This window comes from Phaethon lepturus, unplaced genomic scaffold, assembly GCF_000687285.1.
Source record: "Phaethon lepturus isolate BGI_N335 unplaced genomic scaffold, ASM68728v1 scaffold3511, whole genome shotgun sequence".
In the NCBI taxonomy this organism is placed as follows: domain Eukaryota; kingdom Metazoa; phylum Chordata; class Aves; order Phaethontiformes; family Phaethontidae; genus Phaethon; species Phaethon lepturus.
The window spans coordinates 59,721-66,018 of NW_010518439.1; the positions used below are offsets into that span (position 1 = coordinate 59,721).

Consider the following 6,298-nt stretch of genomic DNA (forward strand, 5'->3'; position numbering starts at 1 on the left):
AATTACATACAGTTCCAATCATTGAGACATTATTTAACTGAGACAAGTGTATCTAAATGACATAACAAGTCTCTTCCATTAGTAATATCTTTTTTCTGCATATCCTGCAGGGTTTATTCCCAGTGTCAGAGCTCTTTTACATTATAAAAAAATTACTTTAACGCTCAATTCAAGTTACTTGGAATGAATGATTTCTACAATGAACAACCTTCATTTAAGAGCTTGAACTACAATGTTAGCACATATAGAGAATGAACTGACAGATCCAGAGATGAGTACCTGTACTTATAAATATCCAATAAACACTCAGGTGTAAGACTGAATGACAGCATCAAAGTTTATGATTCACTCAGCCAATAGTTTCTATGATGTGAATAAAAAGTATGATTTAAATTTAAGCATCTAACCAAGATACTTACATTATGACACTGTTTATTTTGGGCTTTGTGTGTAATCTGTGAAGAAAAACAGATGCTTTCTAAGGCTGATGCAGTTTACTCTTCTCCTACCATTCTAGAGAATCTGTAGAAAGACTAGGTTTATACTTTATATGCTTCAGTTAGTTACATCCCTATAGTTAAGTGAGATTAATTCCTCTATGCCACCCACCGCTTCCTGAGCGTGTAAATAAGCTCTTTAGAATACATTTTGTAGGTTAAAATGAGATCTAAATTACTTATCTGTAAATCCAAAGTGAATCAATTCATGTCAATAGTATCATCAAATTCATTAATTCACTTCAGATGAACACCTAGCTATTAAATTCAGGCTACCTATACTTCAGTTTTTACTAAGTGACCACATACTGAATGAAGAATTTATTGTACAATATCAAAAAATAAGGCTTGAGTCTAGACTATCACAATCACATTTGTGTTGATATTTTCATTTAAAAACTGCTACCAAGATATAAACCATGTTAGTGTATCACCCATATACCAGAATTAAAAGCCTTCTCATGCTTAACTTTGTCAGTTAAAAATAAACAGGAAAACTGTAATATTATGGGTGTAAGCAGTTATTGATGTATATATTGATTTGCTAATCTTTAAAAATAACATTTTTCAAAGAGGTCTACTTTCATCAGCTCAAGGTTTTGTGGGATTTTTAGTTGCTTTTTCATCAACCTGAAAAAAGAGAGCATCTTCTTATTGCAAACGATCTTGGGATCCATAATAAATTTCAATAGCAAATACTCACAAATTATTTTTCTTCTGTCGTTTTCCTGTTTGGGGCTTCTGGTTAATTTGGTAACTATTGCTCACTACAGCAGTTTGAAAACAAATTTCTCCCCTTGGGTCAAAGCTTGAAAAGACATCCTAGAAATCCAGTTCAGAAATCCAGTTTACCAAGTGTATGGTTATCAATTATTATATGTGATTATTACAATGAGACCAACAAGAGTGGGGATAGAGTGAGCAGAGATTTCTCTGTCTTGAATGTTGTTGAATGATTTTCCAAAAAATATGACATCCACATTGTCCCTTTCTGTATGTAAACCTCTTAGAACAAGTAATAAGCTGTCACAATCTATGCAAATGTATTGTTTGAATTGTATTTCTGAGTTTATGAGAATCTGACTAATTGCTATGGTGTTGATGGTAGAGGAGGAAGAAAGACTTTGTATCAGTAGGGATTTCTTCTTTCAGGATGATATCCTCTTTCAAGGATGTTAGCAGACGATGTTGTCATTCTTGGTCGTTTCTTGTCGTCAAAATCGCTTTGTAGCAGCAACCCAAAGCCCAGTTTTCAGTTATGAATGGATAAAGAAGAGAGTTTAAAGGCCATGCTTTTCTGCGTGGAATGTACAGTAAAATAATATCTCAACATGCAGTGTCCAACACACGGATTAGTGTGAGTAAAAGACAGGACTGTACTATTTAAAACATTTCAAATCTCTGTGTTAAGGTGGACCTCATTCTTCCTAGCAGTTATTTGTAAATGTTTTATTTCCTTACAACAGAGCATCATAAGCTCGGGGAAATCAGATGAAGGGCTAGAAACTGTTAACACTCAGAAAAGTGTGATGTTGCAGGAATAACAGCAGGCAGATTCAGAACATAGAAAACAGGAGGAAAAAGAAACTCTTGGACACATAATCTCAAAAATCCTGGGAATCTAGAATGAAGACAAAGACATCAAGTCAGCAAAGATTAGTCAGTAATCTTCATTTAAGAAATTTTATACTCAAAATCTTGGCAGAACTTAGACACTGTAATGCATCTTTATCCAAAAGTGGTAACCACCATCAGTAATTTATTAGTAAAATAGAAATTAGTGTCATATCCTATTGCTTCTTGAATTACCCTTTTTTTCCACAAGTTTTTTGCATTAATTTGGGAAAACCTGGGATTTAAGTCCCTGTTATGTTTTGTAATATCTACATATGAATCCTCTATGTGAATATGAAAGATTCATGTTGATCATTTTTCACCGTTGTCACAGAATGCCTATGACTGTAAGCAGTCACTTTCCTGCAAATCTTCAGACCATAGCTGATGAGAATACTGCATTTCCATTTGCCTCTAGGTACATTGTGCTATTCTATTTAAGCTAAAGAAATAATTCTAAGAAAAATTCTTAATCAGAAGTATGTTCTCATTTTATCTGTTTCTTTTGTGAAAGGAGTCTAAGAGTCCCAAGTACACAGAAGACTCTTGCCATTCAATTCACTATGCTTCAGATGCCTGAGGGTTAATCACGTGAGCGACTAAGACTCCCTTTACAATCAAAAGAAATGAACACATCCTGGGTCTGATTCTCTTGGCATATCTTAGACAAGTCATGAGAAAACATGAATTGTCCCTTAAAGGTATCCAGGGTTAGAAGAGAACTTAACCTGCAGGTTTCCTTTAGATCCAGGCTTTCCTGTGTCTTCCCATTTCTTATGGTCTTTTGTCTTTGGCAGAAGCCTTTTCATCATCTATTTAATGCATAATTCTTTGAGAAACAACCAAGCAGTAATCAGTCCAAGAGACAATGATTAATAATCCACACCCGTTCATTAGTCAGACGAATTTGTGCCAATAATCAGTCCAGTAGAGGACATGCAATTCTAGTACCTGAGAGGGGGAGAAAAAGAACTACTACTAGTGGTAAGACACAAAAATTATCAGGTTAGGAATTTGTTTGCTTTTGTTATAAATGTTTTCCTAAGTTATTCTGAAAAACCAGGTGGACAATCTGCTCAGCCTGGTGGCAGAGCTATGAGAGGAAGCAGAAAGGTTAAGGAGCATCAGGGAGCCCAAGAAAGAGATGGACTTGTGGAACCATGCTCTGCCTTCTTTGATACAGAAGCAGGAACAGACACCAGAAAAAAACAAAGATCAAGGGGATCCTGTATGCTCTCCCTGCCAGGCTGAAGGCAGTAACTTAAAAGAAAAGAGTGAACAGAGGCAAGTCCATGCTTGGAGTGGCACCTAAACCCCTCCTTGATGCATTCTTTACAGGTTTGAGTTTGGAAGTAATCAAATAAACTTTTCAAACTGGCTAAAAATGTGATAGTGATAATTACATTTAGTGGGGAAAGGCTGAGACAGTGAAATGTGCTTGGGAGTGGTAACCTTTTCACCTCAATCAGCAGCAACTGGACCAGTTTGTCCTCAGTCTGCCTCTCTCCGGCTTCCTAAATGTTCAAATACTCAATGCAGAGTGGAGCTGCCTGAATTTACATATAGCTTTGGCTACCTTGAAACATATACTATAAATGAAGGCTGGTATATATTGTAATTCTTAACTAAATCACTATACCTCATTCCTAATAATCATAGAATCATAGAATAGTTTTGGTTGGAAGGGACCTTCAAAGGTGGTCTAGTCCAACACCCCTGCAATGGGCAAGGGCATCTTCAACTAGATCTGGTTGCTCAGAGCCCCGTCCAACCTGACCTTGAAGGTTTCCAAGGATAGGGTCTCTACCATCTTTCTGGGCAAACTGTGTCAGTCTTTCACCACTGTCATGACAAAAAATTTCTTCCTTAGATCTAGTCTAAATTTACTGTCTTTCAGTCTAAAAACAATTCCCTTTGTCCTGTTGCATAACATCCTGCTAAAAAGTCTGTCCCCATCTTTCTTATAAGCCACCTATAAGTACTAGAGGGTTGCAATAATGTGCCCCTGGAGCCTTCTCTTCTCCAGGCTGAACAACCCCAACTCACTCAGCCTCTCTGCATAGGAGAGGTGTTCCATCCCCCTGCTCATTTTGGTGGCCCTCCTCTGGACCTGCTCCAACAGGTCCATGTCTTTCCTGTGCTGAGGGCTCCAGAGCTGGACACAGGACTCCAGGTTGGGTCTCACCAGAGTGGAGTAGAGGGGCAGAAGCACCTCCCTTGACCTGCTGACCACACTTCTCATGATGCAGCCCAGGAGATGGTTGGTTTTCTGGGCTGCGAGCGCACATTGCTGGGTCATGTCCAGCTTTTCATCTGCTAGTACCCCCAAGTCCTTCTCTGCAGGCTGCTCTCCATCCCTTCATCCCCTAGCCTGTCCTGATAAAGGGGGTTGCGCCGACCCAGGTGCAGGACCCTGCACTTGGCCTGGTTGAACCTTATGAGGTTCAGGCTTGTCCAGGTCCCTCAGAATGGCATCCCGTCCCTCAGGCATGTCAACCATACCACTCAGTTTGGTGTCATCTGTGAAATTGCTGAGGGTGTCCTTAATCCCACTGTCTATGTCACTGATTAAGATTAATTAAAAAGTATTTGTCCCTATACGGAACCCTGAAGGACACCACTTGTCACCAATCTCCATCTGGACGTTGAGCCACTGACCACTTCTCTCTCAATGTGACCACCCAAGCAATTCCTCATCCACTGAACAGTCCACCCATCAAATCCATCTCTCTCCAATTTAGAGAGAAGGATGTTGTGGGAGACCGTATCAAAGGCCTTTCACAAGTCCAGATAGACGACACTGGTAGCTCTTCCCTTTGCCATTGATGTGGTCACTCCACTATAGAAGGCCACTAGGTTGGTCAGGCAGGCAGGACTTGCCCTTGGTGAAGCCCTGCTGGCTGTGTTGAATCACCTCCCTGTCCTCCATATGCCTTAGCAACACTTCTACGAGGATCTCTTCCATGATCCTCCCAGGAACTACCTACCAGGTCGGTAGTTCCCAGGGTCGTCCTTGATACCTTTTTTAAAAATGGGTGCAATGTTTCCCTTTTTCCAAGTCTCCAGGGACTTGACCTGACTGCCATGACTTTTCAAATATTATGGAGAGTGGTTTGGCAACTACATAAAGCAATTCCTTCAGTACTCTGGGATTCATCTTGTCAGGTCACATAGACTTGTGCATGTTCAGGTTCCTCCGGTTGTCTCAAACCTGATCTTCTCTTAAAATGGGAGGGATTTTGCTCCTCCGGTCTCCATCCTGCAGCCCATCCACTTGAGAGGTGTGGGAAGAGAATTTTCCAGTGAAGACTAAGGTAAAGAAATCATTCAGTACCTTGTCCTTCTCTTTATCCATTGTTACTTGTTTGCCAGTCTTGCTCATCGGGGCGTATGCTTTCTTTGACCTTCCTTTTCTGGCTAACACACCTATACAAGCCATTCTTATTATTCTTTCCATCCCTTGCCAAGTTCAGCTCCAGACACACCTTGGCCTTCCTGACCCCATCCCTACACAACTGGGCAGTGTCTCTGCACTCTTCCCAGGATACCTGTCCATGCTTCCACTGCCTGTCCATTTTCTTCTTGCCCTTTCCTTTGCCCAGCAGGTCTCAACTCAGCCATGCCAGCCTCTTGCCTTCCTTCTCTGATTTCTTACACCTCGGGATTGAGGGCTCTTGTACTCTATGGAAAGCATCCTTAAATATCTGCCAGCTCTGTTGCACTCCCTTGTCCCGGAGAGCAGTTTCCCAGGAATTCTATTGACTAACTCCTTGAAGAGCTGTAAGTTTGTTTTCCTAAAGTTCAGGGTCCTGACTTAACTCTTCGTTTGTCCGCTATCCCTGAGGACTGCAAAATCCACCAGTGCATGATCACTGCAGCCCAAGCTGCCTCCAATCTTGATGTCACCAATTAGCCCACTTGTGTTGGTGACTAAGAGGCCCAGTATGGCATCCCCTCTGGTAGGGCTGTCTATTACCTGGCTTAAGGATTTATCCTAGATGCATTCCGGGAATCTCCTGGATTACCTACAGCTTGCTGTGCTACTTTTCTAGCAGATGTTGGGGTGGTTGAAGTTCCCCATCAGGGCAAGAGCCTGGGAGGGAGATGCCTCCTGTGCCTGGAGTAGGAAGGCTTCATCAATAGACTCCCCTTGAGCCTATTGGTTGGTAGACCCTAATCACAATGTG

At 41.0% G+C, this 6,298-nt stretch overlaps 1 pseudogene; it reads right to left on the reverse strand.

Moving 5' to 3' along the window:
- Positions 1-1,088: 1,088 nt before the first annotated feature.
- On the reverse strand, positions 1,089-5,605 carry LOC104628225 (annotated as a pseudogene).
- Positions 5,606-6,298: the final 693 nt, after the last annotated feature.